The sequence below is a fragment of the Meles meles genome, chromosome 2 (assembly GCF_922984935.1).
Source record: "Meles meles chromosome 2, mMelMel3.1 paternal haplotype, whole genome shotgun sequence".
Taxonomy (NCBI): Eukaryota; Metazoa; Chordata; class Mammalia; order Carnivora; family Mustelidae; genus Meles; species Meles meles.
Genome location: NC_060067.1, coordinates 153,477,930 through 153,495,794, shown reverse-complemented (window position 1 = coordinate 153,495,794; position 17,865 = coordinate 153,477,930). Strand labels below are relative to the sequence as shown.

At 43.7% G+C, this 17,865-nt stretch overlaps 1 protein-coding gene across 1 annotated transcript in view; it reads right to left on the bottom strand.

Moving 5' to 3' along the window:
• EXTL3 (exostosin like glycosyltransferase 3) overlaps positions 1 to 17,304 on the bottom strand; it is a 142,561-nt gene extending 125,257 nt beyond the window's left edge. The window contains exon 1 of the mRNA XM_045994945.1: positions 17,218 to 17,304. The gene's annotated coding sequence lies outside the window, so the exon portion shown is untranslated. The remainder of the gene's footprint in view (positions 1 to 17,217) is intronic.
• Between the last annotated feature and the right edge of the window lie 561 nt (positions 17,305 to 17,865).

Sequence of the window (17,865 nt, the reverse complement as noted above, 5' to 3'; positions counted from 1 at the left end):
TTTCTAATTCACCTCCATTATAAACAAGGCTGAGCTGAACATATTAGAGCTAAATCTTTTTGCATGTGTTTAATTATTTCCTTAGGATAGATTTCCAGAAGTAGACTTGCTGGGTCAAAGGGCTGCATTTGGAATTTTTTAATTTAAGCACGAACATCTGTTTCAAATATATCTTAACTTGTCTTTCACTTCATTTTTAGTTTCTTTTTTAGAATCAAGAACTACAAATACAGGCCAAACCCCACCCCCCCACCCCCCCCCACTCCCCCCACCCCCCCACGCCCCCAGCCCCGATAGATACTGGTTGACTGAACATCTCCTTATTCCATTTCTCTCTCTTCTTTTTGGAAAAAACTGTCTGCAAGTTAAAAAGAAGGAAATAAAGATGAAAACAAAACAATGCGGTGCCTGGATGGCTCAGTGGGTTAAGCCTCTGCCTTTGGCTCAGGTCATGATCTCAGGGTCCTGGATCGAGCCCCCCACTGGGCTCTCTGCTCAGCAGGGAGCCTGCTCCCCCCCCCCCCCCCGCACACATCTCTGCCTGCCTCTCTGCCTACTTGTGATCTCTCTCTCTCTGTCAAATAAATAAATAAAGTCTTTAAAAAAAAAAAAGAAAAAAAAAGAAAAGGGCATAGCCAATCAAAGAAAGAAAGTAGGAGGAAGGAAGGAGGAAGGAAGGAAGGAAGGAAGGAGCGAGCAGGCCCCACTAATAGCTATAGGGAAATCAAATTCCATCATTAGAAGCATATGCAGGATGTTGTATTAGGCACAGTAAGATTTAGAAGAAATGAAATATATAGGGCAGGTTCTACCCCTTGAGAAGCAGGGCATCATAATGAAAAGATATGTTGTACATTTTATTCTAAATTAATGCTTGAAAAACATTTATGCACAATCTCTGAATGAACCGTCAAGGAATTTCTTTTGGAATAAGTCCATTAACTAGAGCATAACGCTTTAGTAAAGTGGTTCTATTTTTTGTTTCCTTCAATTTTTTAAAAAGTTGTTAGTAAAATAAATTTTTAAATTAAAATAAATTTAATTCACTAACAATTCTCCCTCATATTTGTTTTCTCACCTATATCCAGTTCTACTATAATTATTCTGAGTAAGTTACTCTTATCCAGTCCTTTCCACACCTCAGCTTGGTTTTTATAGAAGCAATTCCCTTTCCAATTCCTGTTTCATAATGGACATCAGTCAGTGAGCCTCAGAGAGGCAATGGAGAACAGAGTTCACATGAGCTAAACAGAAGTCTGTTACTTCCTTTACACATATGCGTGTTCCTCAGATCAAATCCAGATGGCATCTACTCAGTAATTACCCTTCTGAGACAAACAGGGAAGCCACCAAATCTGAAGTGTAACTTCCAGTGTTTTGTGGGCAGTGTGTCAGACAGCCAATAGGATATGCTACCAACCCTACCTGGGAGGTGGGGCTCCAGAAGACCCTTGGGCCTCTACAGACCAGGGTGTGGTTTTTTTCATCCTGAGAAACAGCTGGAATCTATTGAGACATAGAGAACCAGCAAGTACATTTTAAAAAATAGAACATGTGGGGCGTCTGGGTGGCTCAGTGGGTTAAAGCCTCTGCCTTTGGCTCGGGTCATGGTCCTGCGGTCCTGGGATCGAGCCCCACATCGGGCTCTCTGCTCAGCAGAGAGCCTTCTTCCTCCCCACTCTCTCTGCCTGCCTCTCTGCCTACTTGAGATATGTCTGTCAAATAAATAAATAAAATCTTTAAATAAATAAATAAATAAAAACTGGAACATGTGAGGCTAGAGGCAATAATTAGTTCTTTGAATTAGTATAAAAATCATACCACACTAGTCTGTTAAAAGTGCTTATATCATGATATCATGGAAGAAGAAGCCACTCTGGACTGAAAGTTATGAGATCTGAGTTCAAGTCCAATTAGGTCTGTGGCTTGTACAAGTTACAGGCCCTCTGTACCTCAACTACCAAATGAAGTGAACTAGTGCTAGATGATGACTAGGATTCTCTTCAGTTTTAAACTCTACTATTCTTTATGGAGAAACAATAAGCACCTTTTTAAAAAGGCAGTAGACAGGGGCACCTGGGTGGCTTAGTGGGTTAAGCCTCTGCCTTTGGCTCAGGTCATGATCTCAGGGTCCTGGGAGGGAGCCCCACATCTGGCTCTCTGCTCAGTGCAGGGCCTACCTCCCTCTCAGTTTCTGCCTGCCTCTCTGCCTACTTGTGATCTCTCTCTCTGTCAAATAAATAAATAAAGTCTTAAAAAAAAAAAAAAGGCAGTAGACAAGGGCACCTGGGTGACTCAGTCTGTTAAGCATTCTTGATCTCTGGGTCCTGGGATCGAGTCCCACCTCTGGTTCTCTGCTTGGGGGAAGAGTCTGCTTCTCCTTCTCACTCTCCCTCTGTGCTCGCGTGTTCTCTCTCTCCCTCTCAAATAAATAAAATCTTTAAAAAAATAAAAGGCAGGGGGCGCCTGGGTGGCTCAGTGGATTGAGCCACTGCCTTCAGCTCAGGTCATGGTCTCAGGGTCCTGGGATCGAGCCCCACATCGGGCTCTCTGCTCGGCAGGGAGCCTGCTTCCCCCTCTCTCTCTGCCTGCCTCTCTGTCTACTTGTGATCTCTCTCTGTCAAATAAATAAAATCTTAAAAAAAAAAATAAAATAAAATAAAAGGCAGTAGACATTGTATTCCAGATTTTCCAGTAGTTTACTGAATCAATCCAGATTCTAAAACCTAGAAGAAAATTGGAAAATTGCCTCATACAATAATTAATACCTCTATTTCTCTCACAATTCAATCAAATATTTATTGGGTGTCTCACTCTGATGCTGGGGATATTTCACCAAATAAGGGAACTACCTGCGTTCATGGACTTTACGGTCTGCTGAGGGATATGGATGACTTAACATTTACAGTAGAGTATGATCACTGCTAATAAGGGAAAACTAGAATGTTCTAACAGGAAGAAATATGTACATCATACAGTACGGACAGCTCTTCTCAGTACAGTCATACCTAATGGAAGACCTGAAAGGATAAATAGAGGTGCACAAGGAGGGCGCTCAAGAGGGAAATGGTCCAGGTGGAGGGAACAGTATGTGAACAGGATTATAGCTGGAGACAGATGGCTAATCTGGCATCTATGGCCAAACTGTCTGGAGCAAATGATGAAGTAAAAAGTGCAGTAACAACACCCAAAGAACAAATAATCCAATCAAGAAATGGGCAGAGGACATGAACACACATTTCTACAAAGAAGACATCCAGATGGTCAAGAGACACATGAAAAAGTGCTCCACATCACCTGGCATCAGGGAAATACAAATCAAAACCACAATGAGATATCACCTCACACCAGTCAGAATGGCTAAAATTAACAAGTCAGGAAATGACAGATGCTGGCGAGGATGTGGAAAAAGGGGAATCCTCCTCCACTGTTGGTGGGAATGCAAGCTGGTGCAACCACTCTGGAAAACAGCATGGAGGTTCCTCAAAAAGTTGAAAATAGAGCTACCTTACAACCCAGCAATTGCACTACTGGGTATTTACCCTAAAGATACAAACTTAGTGATCCGAAGGGGCACGTGTACCCGAATGTTTATAGCAGCAATGTCTACAATGTCAAACTATGGAAAGAACCTAGATGTCCATCAACAGATGAATAGATAAAGAAGATGTGGTATATATACACAATGGAATACTATGCAGCCATCAAAAGAAATGAAATCTTGCTATTTGCAACGACATGGATGGAACTAGAGGGTATTATGCTTAGCGAAATAAGTCAATCGGAGAAAGACAACTATCATATGATCTCCCTAATATGAGGAAGTGGAGATGCAACGTGGGGGGTTTGGGGGGTAGGAAAAGAATAAATGAAACAAGATGGGATCGGGAGGGAGACAAACCATAAGAGACTCAATCTCACAAAACAAACTGAGGGTGGCCGGGGGGAGGTGGGTAGGGAAAGGGTGGTGAGGTTATGGATATTGGGGAGGGTATATGCTATGGTGAGTGCTGTGAAGTGTGTAAACCTGGTGATTCACAGACCTGTATCCCTGGGGCTAATAATACATTATATGTTGATTAAAAAAATTTTTTTTAATTTTTTTTAAATGCAGTAAGTCCTAATGCTAGCACCCAAGTACTTACAGAATATAATAAGGAGTTTCCCCTTTAACTTCCTGCCAATGTAGGGGGTCATCAAAGTTTGTAAGGGCAAGTGATAGGATTAGATTAACATTTTCAGAAGATTACCCTGGGGGTGCCTGGGTGGCTCAGTCAGTTAAATAGCTGAATTCAGCTCAGGTTATAGTCCCAGGGTCCTGGGATAGAGACCCACTTGGCACTCCTTGCTCAGCTGGGAGTCTGCTTTTCCCTCTGCCTGCCAAGCCTCCTGCCTGTGTTCTCTCTCTCTCACTCACTCACTCTCAAATAAATAAATAAAAACCTTAAAAAAAAAAAAAAAGATGACCCTGGGTGATGTGAAAGAAAAGATCAAGAAAAATCACTGGGAGGCTGTTGCAAGAATCTAGACAAAAAGTGGTGACCTGGGAGGAAGAGAGATTTAGAAGTTGGGATGGGACTCGGTGATTAAGCAATGGGGGAAAAGGGTTCCAAAAATGATTCCTAGAATTCCAGATTAAGAAATCGGGTAGAAGTTTTTCCATTGTTTGTTAAGAAAATTGGATATAAGCCGGGAGTTGCTGACAGGCAGTTTGCCATCATTTGGAAAGAGCATGGAGCCAAAAGAGAAGAAAACAAAGTTAAGAGACAGAGAGAGTGAGACTGTTTGTGATGTTCTTATTTTATGTCTCTGGACCCGCCATCCCAGCTTTACTGCTGGACTTTGCAGGCACATGAATCAATGTATTTCCTTCGCTGTGGTTTTTGGTGGTGATGGTGGTGTGGTTGGTAGATGGTTTAGTTAAATTTGAGTTAGAGTCATACTACTTGCAGTCAAAAAAGCCTTGGGAAAAGTGGGGACAGTGGGAGCACAGAGCCCAGGGTTGAATTGTCACTGAAGAGACAACACAGGAAGATGAGCCCAGGAAGAAAGCAAGAGGAAAAAGGAACCCAGGAAAATAGAGCCCCAGATGAAGATAATTATTCAAAAAGAAGCATGTGGTCCGCAAAGTCCAATGCTTTTGAGAGACAAGACAAATACATTGGGGTTAGCAACAAGGCAGCAGTTGGTGGCCTTTATGAGGACAGTTTCAGAGGAGTGATGGAAATACAAGCCAGAGTGAAAGGAGCTGAGATGCTGGGATGAGGAAGTAGAACAGAAACAATTCTAAATTAAGACCCTAAGTTGTGAAGAGGAGGGCTGCCTTAGGGAGAGGTTTTCAGATGGATGTGATGGGACCATAAATAAAGGCTAATGAGAAGGACTCAGCAATCACTGAGAGAGATCCCTGAGAAGGAGGAGGGAGAGGGTTCAGAGCACCAGCTGAGGCACAGACTTAAAGGTTGGCCCTACTCAATAGAAGGATACCTCTTGAGTGGGGACTGTATAGACAGAGCAGAGGACGCACATGGAATTAACCAGATGAGTTCACACGGCAGCAGGAACCCAAGGAGTTACTGCTGGATAGCCTCCATCTTCTCCCAAAGTAGCGGGCATGGTCCTTTGCAGAAAAATGGAGCGTGGGAGGTTTAAGGAGAATGAATCTGTTTGGAAACTTGCTGCAGGAAATAGGAGAGAGACTAGGGTAAAAAAAAAAAAAAAAAAAAAAAAGCTGACTGAAAGCTACAAGGGCCCACTTGTTGAGAGAGACCATTCCCTGGTTTTACCCAAATCTGGTAGTCGAAGAAATAATGGAATATGAAAGTAAATGTTTGCTTACAATGAGACAGATGATTTACGAAAAAGACCTTTATGAAAGAGTCTCCTATAAATTAAAAAAAAAAAAAAATTAGTACTGGAATATTCTTTTTTTTTTTTTTAAGATTTTATTTATTTATTTGACAGAGAGATCACAGGTAGGCAGAGAGGCAGCCAGAGAGGAAGGGAAGCAAGCTCCCTGCTGAGCAGAGAGCCCGATGCCGGGCTGGATCCCAGGACCCTGGATCATGACCTGAGCCGAAGGCAGAGGCTTTAACCCACTGAGCCACCCAGGCACCCCAGTACTGGACTATTCTTCATTACTAATCTAAAAGTGGAACTGATAAGTTTACTGATATGACAATCAGCCTTTCTTCTTCGGAAACTGCCAACACGTTGGAGATAAACCACAGGAAGAGCTCACAAAATGGTGTGACCCGGCCCAAAGTGGCTGCTAAGATTCAGCAGGCTGGAATAGGACAAGGAATCTGGGTTTACAAAACAAATCAAACTCAAACTCTGCTTATAAAATAAAGGTTTTGAGATCTTAGTGACAGCCCAGTGAAGGGATCCAAGTTATCAGCAACAGTTCTCTTAAGAGCAGACACAACCCTTGGGTTGACCAAATGCCAAATACCAAGAATCTACTGATAAGATCCTTTTGCAGTGTCAAGACTCTTTAAGTTCCAGTTGAGAGTGATAAGAGCTCACAGGAGACATCTACATCAAAAGATGGCCTCTCCCAGCCAATTAGCTATCTATGTGTTCAAGTTCTACCCATTTACCCCACTGTATCCTCATCATGTGGTGTGGGAACCATATTTTCTCAGCCCTTCCTGAAATGTCTTCTCTGAATTACAATGTCATCTTGTGATATCTATCTTCAGGAAGCTATGATACCAAGATTCTGAATAGCGTTTTTTGCTTTTAGGGTTGAGGGTATCTCCTAAATAGTGTTATTCAATGTTCTTCACAAAGGACAAAACAAACAACAACAACAACAAAAACAGAAACCCAGGGGCGCCTGGGAGGCTCAGTGGGTTAAAGCCTCTGCCTTCAGCTCAGGTCATGATCCCAGGGTCCTGGGATTGAGCCCCAAATCAGGCTCTCTGCTTAGCAGGGAGCCTGCTTCCCCCCCCACCCCCCTCTCTGCCTGCTTGTGATCTCTGTGTGTCAAATAAATAAAATCTTAAAAAAAAAAAACAAAAAACCAAACACAGAAACCCAGACAGGAACTTTGCCATCCTAGGCCCTCCTTGCCTAGATTTTCATTTATCTGCCTCATTTCTTATCTATCTTTCCAGGTTCTTGAGCTGGAAAGTTCATTCCTCCTTTAGAGTACTCTGACTCTCCTTCTCAGGCTTCACACACTGAGGTTACCATGTCCCAGAAGTAAGTGATTACAGATTCGCAGACTAAGTAAATATAGCTGGACAGGTACTGTGAAAGTTGGTAGAGGGGCAAAAAGGTGAGAGTGATCACCTCTTCCAGCATGGACAGAAAGAGTCAGGAAGGCTTCACGGAGGAGGTGACATTTTAACAGAGTCTTAAAGGATGAGAATTTCTCCAGGAAGGGAAGGTGAGGAGGAAGCATGGAAAGCAGAACAGCAGAGAATTTAAAAAACATGGCATGTGGAACAGGCTTACTTCTGGGGGCTGTAAGTTGCACAGCATGAATGGAGCACAGAGTGTAGGGAGAGACAGAAAACAAGTCTAACAGGTGAGAAGGGACCAGACCAGACACTACAGGGCTTAAGAGTAGTTAAGAGTTTGGACTTTATCCTAGCCCAGGTGTGAATCAGTATTTTTTTCCATTGGCTTACACTGAATAAGATTTGAATTTTTAAGAGAGGCTTTGCTGAAACACAAAGGGAAAAGCAAACAAATATAAAAACACAAAGCAAACGTACAAAAGCATAAAAATGAACAGCTCACAGGTCCCAGACTGCAGTCACAGATCAGCTTTGCTCATATTTCTCATAGACAGATGATCCACCCCAACCTTTCTCTCCTCAACCCATCTAAGTTGGCACTGGAACAGCCTACTGTGCCTCTTGTCTACTACCCCAAACATGAGGCCAATGGAAGTTTTGCTCCTTCTACAGCCTATCACTTAGTATTCACTCTTGGGCAGTCCTATTTACACTGGGATTGACTTGAGTTTCTAACCTGTAGCTTCCTTGGGACCTGGAGGTCTTATTTTAGATCTGGGATCAGCAAACACTTTCTGCAAAAGGCTACTTAGTAAATATTGTACGTACAGTGGGCCATAGGTATTTCTGTCACAACTACTCAATTCTGCTATTGTATCATGAATAGATAGTATGTAAACAAAAGGACATGGCTGTGTTTTGATAAAACTTTACTTATGGGCACTGAAATTTGTATTTTATATCATTTTCATGTGTCATGAAATCTTCTCTTTTTTTTAACCATTTAAATATGTAAAAACCATTCTTAGCTCACTAGCTGTACAAAAACCGATATGGGTTTGATTTGGCCTGTGGACGAAAGTTGCCGAGCCCTATTCCAGGCACTAATTCCCAGGACAAAGATGGCCTCTTTCACTGTTATCTAATCAGTCTATTATATAACTCATACCAATAATACTAATACATGCTGTGTGTTAAGCACGTAGGTGCCAGGTAATATGTACCACAGAGAACTGCTTTGAAGAAAAAAAAAATTATGGACATAAAGCTCTTAACGTCATGGTTCATCTGAGGTAAGCATCAATAATTGTTAGCTACTATTATTATTTTGGTTTACACATCTTATCTCTGATCAGCAAAATGACTCATTAAAGGATGATACTAAAATCCAATGCAGGATAAGAAAAATCAAGTAATTTGTGAAATCACATATTAAGTAGCAGGGCCAGGATTTGTAAATTCATTGGTTGCTTGTTAATTGCTGGTCCATCCAAGAGCAACAGCCATTATTACCCCTGAAGCCTGCCATCTTGCGTCAAGGGTAGCACAGTGCTTACTCTATTCTTACTTCAAAGCTTAAATGCCTGTTGGACCTCTTAGCTCTTGTCTTCTTCCAAGGGATACTCTTCTTTCTGACAGGTAAAGATGACTAAGCTCAATGGACAGTTAAGTCTTTTCCCGCTCATGTGTCTGATTCTGCCCACTTTCCCAGGTTCTTCTGATGACTCATCCTTAGGTAACTTCCTAAAACTCTCCCCAGGGATCCTACTGTGACAGCATTCTAACAGAAAAATACTTTACACTTCCAGGGATAACTCCAGATAGTGTCTACGCAAAGCTAAAAGTGTTGTTGCATAAAAACCATTCATCTGCATGACGTTTTCAGAGTTGACCATAAAATGGTATTGAAGATATTGTCCACGGCTTCAAAATTATATTCAAGGGAGCTCATGTGATAAATCCTTCCTTTAATTTAGTGCCAGGGGGAAAAAAAAGTCTTCTCTATAGTTGAATCTGTATATTTTATCTTGCCAGAATAAGAATATGATGTAACCCAACCTGTTTCCTTTTATATCATGGCTTCCAAGAAACATAAAGCCAAATTCCATGCCAAAGTGTCTCATCCCAGGTGCCTAGTAGAATCTATTTCTGCTTCACTGCTATGGCCACTTTAATGTTTTACAATTTTAAATCTAGTTAGCATATACCCTGTGTCTCCTCTATGCCAGGCACTGCGACCTTCCTAATGTGTCTTTCCTTCTTAAGTGGTTTCAAATCTTGTGCTTGTTTTACTAAACTACCCTAGGGCCTTAATTTTTTAAAGATTTTATTTATTTATTTAAGAGAGAGAGAAATAGTGACAGAGACAGCAAGAGACAGTACGAGCAGGGCGGTGAGGGAGAAGCAGGGAGCCTAACTCGGGGCTCGACCCCAGGACCCCAGGATCGTGACCTGAGCCAAAGGCAGACACTTGAGCAACTAAGCCACCCAGGCATCCCTTGTGCCTTACTTTTTAAGTTCTGTTTTACTTCATATCCTATATCTAAGATCTCTTGAAAGTAGGCAGGTCCAAATATTGGATTTAAAAGAAACAAGGCTCCGTTTGCCTTTCTGGATATAGTTGTGAAGAGCCAACCTGGCTTTATCCTTACAGGCCACCTGAAAGATGTCATACCATGACCATAAGGGCTTTTCTGGTTTGCACTGTCTGCCACATCTCTCTCTTTCTACCTCCACTTGTCTTCATGTACCACTCATTTTGTTTATCTTCTGGAGTTCCCACTGTGGGCACTGATCCTCTGTGTAGGCACTAAAAACTTTAGGCAGTCCACTCTGAGCCAGGCGTGAGTTACATGAGCCCGACTCTCATCCTGCTACATCCACAGCCCCCAGACACATTTCCCACTGAGACTCCTTTAGCTTGGTGTGGCTTCCTTGCTGGAATCACAACTCTCTTGGGCATCTGCCACCCTCCTACTTCCCCTCATGTCATTTCCTCTCCAATTACATCTGCTCCCCTACTGACCTTTCTGGAAGTCAGTGAAGGTTAATCTAACTTAGAGTGTATGTCCAAGGGCAACTCTCAGGGCAGGATCCAGAATAAACCTAACAGACAGCTGTTATTGATGAAAAAATTGGAAACTGGAGAAGATATCTGGCATGACATAGGCCTTCAAATATTTGATAATGAATGAATGAATGAATGCACGAACTCTAACTCTTCACCACTTTCCCACCTTGCTACCCAGACAAAGCCAGCAACCGAACACCAATTCTAAGCACACAGATTTCTTCAATAATTATTATCCTATGAATTGACTACAGTAAGACTGATCAAAATGGAAAGCTTGGTTTCTCTCTCTACTTAAAAAGAAAGCCAGATTTTTAAAAATGGGGGTGGGAGGGCACCTGGGTGGCTCAGTTGGTTAAGAGACCAATTCTTCATTTTAGCTCAGGTCATGATCTCAGGGTTGTGAAATGGAGCCCCACGTGGGGCTCCACGGGGAGTCTGATTGACATTCTCTCTGTCCCTTTCCCTCTGGCCCTCTCCCTTCCCACCTCTCAAATAAATAAGTAAATCTTAAAAAACAAAAACAAAAACAGAAAGCAAGCAAACAAGCCAGAGCAAACCTCTGTCAGCTCAAAGAGATTCCTTGTCAGTAGCAGGCACAACTGCCTGGCAGAGGCCAGGTTTTGGCTTTGATTTCTCCCTTTGCCTGAACTTGCTCTGTGACCCTGGACAAGTCACTCAATGACTTTGGGCCTCACTGTGCTCATCTGTGAAAAGTGGAGGTTGAACTAAATGGTGGGTGCTTCTGGAAACTTCTAACTTTATACTTCCATGATCTGTCCTCTGGGAATCCAGCCAGCATTCTTTTCTTGGGCTGGGTTTTTCGAAATGTCTGCTTTAATTTTTGACTCGCACTTCCTAGTCTTCTTACCACAAATTTATTAAGTTTCTGGACTTTGGTCATTTGACCATAATGTGATGCTCAGTAGGACATGTGTCTGTGTGTGTATGTGTGTATGTGGTAAAGTAGAATTGATCACTTCAGTCATTTTTCAGTGTCTAGGTCAGTGTCATTAAGCACATTCACACCGCCGGACCTCTGTTAACACCGCTCATCCACAGAACTCTTTTCAGCTTCCCAAACTGAAACTCTACCCATTAAACAGCAGTTTCCCACCCACCTCCTCCCCTGTGCCTGGCAACCACCAGCCTCCTTTCCATCTCTATCATACATGGAATCATGTGTTTGTTCATGACTGGCTTGCTTCACTCAGCATGATGTCCCCAAGGCTCAGCCATGTTGAAGCATATGTGAGAATTTCTTTTTTTTCTTTTTTTAAGATTTTATTTACTTATTTGACAGAGAGAGATCACAAGTAGGCAGAGAGACAGGCAGAGAGAGAGGGGGAAGCAGCTTCCCCGCTGAGCAGACAGCCCAATGTGGAGCTCGATCCCAAGACCCTGGATCATGACCCGAATCGAAGGCAGAGGCTTAACCCACTGAGCCACCCAGGTGCCCCAATTTCCTTCCTTCTTAACGCTGAATAATATTTCATTGCATGGATGGACCACATTGTGTTTATCCATTCATCCACTGGTGGACACCTGAGTTGTTCCACCGTTTGACTACTGTGAATAATGCTGATATCAACACAGGCCTTAGAATATCTGTTGGAGACCCCCCTTTCACTTCTTTTGGGCGAACACCGGGTACTGGAATTGCTGGGTCGAATGGTAATTCTGTTCACTATTCTGAGGAACTGCCACACTGCTTTGTTCAATGGGACTTAGAAATGCAGAGACAAAACTGCTTAAGAAGCTGGGCATTGGGGCGCCTGGGTGGCTCAGTGGGTTAAAGCCTCTGCCTTCGGCTCAGGTCATGATCCCAGGGTCCTGGGATCAAGCCCCGCATTGGGCTCTCTGCTCAGCAGGGAGCATGCTTCCTCCTCTCTCTCTCTCTGCCTGCCTCTCTGCCTACTTGTGATCTCTGTCTGCCAAATAAATAAATAAAATCTTTAAAAAAAAAAAAAAAAAGAAGCTGGGCATTGCAGGCTCATAACCATGCTGACCCCTGAGAGGTGTTTCTAGGGTACAGATTTGCTGAGAAGGGTCGTCTTGCCTCATTCTTGAGAGAAGCAGGATCCATTTGCTGTTCATAATGAATCCCACACTAGACACTCGACCTGGTCTCAGTATCAGCTTCTGTAAAGTGACCTAATAATACTGAATTTGCCAAGTTTGTATAAGGGTCGAGGATGATGCTGCACAAAGCACTAAGGTAAGCATTTACAAAATGAAGATACGAATCTTATCCTACTGATTGTAAAGGGTGGTTCTAAAACCCAAATGAAATAACATATAATCCATTCTACAGATGCTAAGCTCTCATCATTGCTTTTCTATTATTTTTTTTAAGATTTATTTATTTATTTGAGAGAGAGAGAGAGCATGAGCAGAGGAAAGAGGCAGAGGAGGAAAGCAGGCTCTCTGCTGAGCAGGGAGCCCGATGTGGGGCTCGATCCCAGGACCCCGGGATCATGACCTGAGCCGAAGGCAGATGCTTATCTGACTGAGCCACCCAGGTGCCCCTCATCAGTGCTTTTCTAATCACTATTACATCCATCTGCCTCCTGGCCTCCTAGGTCTAACCTTCACTCAGGCTTTGAAGGAACTGTCTAAAGCACATACGATCCCGTTGTTCTCCCACTAAAGATTTCTGTGGCTCCGCTCACCCTTACCAAGCCTCCTCTGATCTGACCCCTACCTCTCTCTTCAGCCTTATTTCTAATATTTCCAGGCCTCCTATCTTGCCACTTTACGCCCATGATTTTGTTCATACATTTCCCCTCTCCCTGAAAATCCCCTCTGCCATTCCTGGCTAAAAGTCATCCTTTAATATGAATTTCAGGCACTGACTTTTCCAGAAGGCCTTTTCTGACCCCACCAGATCAGGAGAGGAGCCCACAGCAGTGGGAGCAGATATTACCATATCAAGCACACACTGTCTTATAATTATCTGTAGGGTGATTTCCTCAACTAAATCAGCACTTTTTTTTTTTTAAGATTTTATTTATTTATTTGACAGAGATCACAAGTAGGCAGAGAGGCAGGCAGAGACAGAGAGGAAGGAGCAGGCTCCCTGCTGAGCAGAGAGACCCTAGGATTACGACCTGAGCTGAAAGCAGACACTTAACCAACTGAGCCACCCAAGCGCCCCCTAGATCAGCTTCTTAAAGTCATCAGTTAGATTATTCTTTGCATTTCCAGTGTTAGCACAGCGTTAGGATGTTAAATATATGGATATGAATAAATAGGGTGGTGTTTTTATTATTACAATGTTGGGATTATTACAAAGTCCTACTCAATATGACTCTATTATTAGAATAATTCTAGTATCACACTATATAATGAAAAGGGTTTTGTTTGTTTGTTGTCGTTGTTGTTAATTGGCACCACAAGGGATAGAAGCCAAGGGGGAACTATTTAAAGGTACTATCTCTATCCCTTTCTCCTTCCAAAATAAATGGTGTGTTTTTAAATTGAGGTCCTCTGGTCTTCACAGTTCTTCTGAAAGATGCTTTTGCTTCCTTAGTGAGCGAGAAATAGCCTGGGCCCTAATTATATGGTCCTGAAGACACAGCCCCCAATAAGAGATCCCCCTACAGCCAATTTTCACTAGGAGTGACTAAAGCAGGGAGTCCGGTCTTGCATCTAGTAGATACTTGATAGATGTCTGCTCAAGAAAGGAATTGCTCACAATTTGTGCTAACTCCTATAAACTCCAGCCTGTGGCTAAGGGTCAATTTTTAAATTTACCTCCTTCAGAATTAGGAACTGTGTCAGCTGCGTTGTTTTTGAAGCAATAAGGACATTGGAAGATGGTAAAAGTAATGGGCTAACTGTTTAAGTTAACCTAAATTGCATAGATGTACAGTTGGTGTGGGAAACATTTGATCTGCTTATTTTTAGTGAGCCCATGAATTTGTATTTAAGTTTCTTTCTGTGGGTGTCAGTGTCTTTCCATATGACTCTCTTGAGGCTGTGGGCTCACCGATGCTTATAACCTACTGCACAGAGTTATCTTTAACATCTCCTTAAACTGTTCCTTTTAAGCCTCAAACAGTGCTCTCTAGCTCTTATGGGTGTTGATGACTATATGACTTAACTAGATTTTGGTTTTAAGTTTTGGGTTTATTGCCACTAACTAAGGATCTTGTGATGGGAAGCGCTGATGTATACTAACACAATTTCCTTCTTGTTTTTGGTCTTTTAAAGATTTGTATCTTTTTACTCATCCATATGCAGAGCTTTAAAATAAATATTAATGTTGGGGCGCCTAGGTGGCTCAGTCAGTTAAGCATCTGCCTTCAGCTCAGGTCATGATCCCAGAGTCTCACCAACCCAGAGTCTCAGGATCAAGCCCCACCTCAAGATCCCTGCTCAATGGGGAGTGTGCTTCTCCCTCTCACTCTGCCCTTTCCCCTGCTCCTCTCTCTCTCTCTCTCTTGCTTACTGTCTCTCTTTCTCAAACTAAATAAAATCTTTAAAAGCTATTAATTTAAAAAAAAATTTTAAGGGGCACCTGGGTGGCTCAGTGGGTTAAAGCCTCTGCCTTCGGCTCAGGTCATAATCCCAGGGTCCTGGGATCGAGCGCCACATCGGGCTCTCTGCTCTGCCGGGAGACTGCTTCCTCCTCTCTCTCTTTCTGCCTGCTTCTCTGCCTAATTGTGATCTCTGTCTGTCAAATAAATAAATACATTCTTAAAAAAAATTTTTAATTATTAATGTTAAATGTGGATAATACAAATCTTTTCCAAAAAGAATTTTATACATAATGAGCAATTCATAATTTCACATTATGACAGAGAACTAACACTGGGGACCAAAATACCCAGAGACAGGACCATTAAGAATTTCTGCTTAACAAAAATTTAGAATCCTAACAATTTCTAACTTACCATCTTTCCTTGGACATAGGTAAGGCGATAACAGTTGGAGGGGCACCTGAGTGGTGAAGTCAGTTAAGAGTCTGACTCTTGGGTGCCTGGGTGGCTCAGTGGTTAAGCCTCTGCCTTCAGTTCAGGTCATGATCTCAGGGTCCTGGGATGGAGCCCCACATCGGGCTCTCTGCTCAGCAGGGAGCCTCCTTCCCCCTCCTCCTCTGCCTGCCTCTCTGCCTACTTGTGATCTCTTTCTCTCTCTCTGTCAAATAAATAAATAAATCTGTTAAAAAAAAAAAAGTCTGACTCTCGATTTTTGGCTCAGACCCTGATCTCAGGGTGGTGAGATCGAGACCCCTGGTGGCTCCGAGCTCAGGGCAGACTCTGCTTCAGATTCTCTCTCTCTCCCTCTCCCTCTGCCCCACCCTCTTGGACATGTTCTTGCCGGTTCTCTCTCTCTTTCTAACTCTCTAAAATAAAAAAATCTTTTTAAAAAGGTGATAACAGGGGTGCCTGGGTGGCTCAGTGGGTTAAGCCTCTGCCTTCGGCTCAGGTCATGATCTCAGGGTCCTGGGATCAAGCCTGCATCGGGCGCTCTGCTCAGCAGGGAGCCTGCTTCCCCCTTTCTCTCTGCCTGCCTCTCTGCCTACTTGTGATCTCTCCCTCTCTGTCAAATAAATAAAATCTTTAAAAATAAATAAAAATAAAAAGGCGATAAACGTTTGAAAGACTTTCCTTATTTTTGATATCTCCAGTCAGGAGCTGTATTTAGCAAAAAAGGAATCTATGTTCATTTGTAGCATTTTACATTTGGAAGAAATAAAGAAAATTTAATCATCCAACGTTCTCTTCTTAGAGGCAGAAATGTTCTAGAATCAAGCTTGTTGGACTTCCCATCTTCTGCCTTTTATGATGAACTAAGTTGCTACTTAGGATCATGTTCATCTTAAGAATGTATCTGAGTTTTCTAAATCTTTATTACAAAACAATAAATGAAACTGCTTGGATTTCACAAGTAAAATCCATCAATTGATAATTACTGGAATGGCTGTAACACAGGGTGAGGGTTTTTTAAATATATATACTTAAAAAATATGTAATTTACACTGGGGATAGGGATCAGAGGAGTAAAGAGCTTTTCTGAGCCTTTAGATGTGGGCAAAAAGACTTCATTTGAGAATCGCAGCCTGGCGTTTTCCAGGTTGGGATTATTTTGGGTTGGCATTATTACCAGGAAGTGAGACTGAATGAATGGAGCCTTGCGGTGTGACCCAGAAACAGGCTAAGGAGGACGGACACCAACAAGCTTTAAGCTATCGCCCCTATTCCAGGGCATGCCATCCGCCAAACTTTATTTTTTGGAAAGCTCAAATTGTAGGCTCTCCAAACTAGGGTGAGCTGTGATGTGAGGGGGGCTCTGGTTGTGGCAGCAGGGACTGCCGGGAAGCGGTGTCCTAGGCAGCCGTCCTGGGGTACGGTGTGTCTGGGTCTGTTAGAACTTGAGGACACCCACTGGCTTTAGATCACAGGACAGCCACCTCTGGATAGGGTGGCGCAGGCGGCGCACGTGACAGACACCGCTCCCCAAATACCTGAAACCGCGGGGGCTCAGGGTCCCCACCCACACCGTGAAACAGACCCCGACCGACATCTAAATTTTCCTGAGTTCTCACACATGCACGCATCCGAAGAAACCAGCCCACACCCACACAAGTTCTCCCATAGTCTAACCCCACCCTGGAGTTTGCATCCACACACAAGGCAGAACGGATGAACCGAGAGCTTGAAATTACCCAGGCACAAACTCCCCAAATCAGGCTTCCCATAGCCCCGCAGGGTGGAGGGAACCGAGAAGGGGACGCAGACAAAAGAGTTTTAAAACAGACCTCTGCGAGCCGACCTGATCGCTCCCTGGCGAAACGTTGGTCGCGTAAGTCTTCTCCAGTTTGAATAAGAAAAGACTCTACACTCACCGCCCCTTCCCCCCAAAAACGATAGTCCTGAGGAGCCCCCCTACCTTGCCACAGCTCCGGGTGGACAGGTCTCCGAGGCTGAGAATGGTGCGACCTAAGCCCCGGCGGCTGCCCGCAACAGCCACGCAGCTGCTGCCGACCGCGGAGACGGCGGCCTCTGGCCCCGCCCCGCCCCGCCCCCCGGACGCCCCGCCCCCCCGGACGCTGGGTCCGCGCTCCGCAAACCCTCCCCGCTCCGCAGCTGCGGCCGCAGCTCGGTCACCTCCCGGAGCTCGCACTACAGAGCCCGGTGCATTATGGGAAGCCAGAGCCCAAAGCTGGGCGGACGCTGACCCCTGGTGGGCGCCGTTCCAAAGGAGCCCCGGGGCTCGGGTTGGGGACGCTCGCAGCCGCGGGGGGAGTTGCAGCCTGGAGGGAAGACCGACCACCCAGGGCCACACACGCGAGCTGGTGTCCGTTGCATATAGCTCTTATCTCGGTAAAATATTAGAATAAACCCAGATGCTTTAAAAGTCCCCGAGGACCGCCACCCCCCACCGCCTCCCTAGTAGTGACAGAAGTCAAAACTAAAGAAACTTGAAGACTAAGGAAAGCTTTTTAAACTAGGGAAAATACTTTTTAATTGTAAGACTAAATGACGTCAAGATCATGGAGAAATCTGCACTTAATTTTTATTTCTGGTAAAACCACAG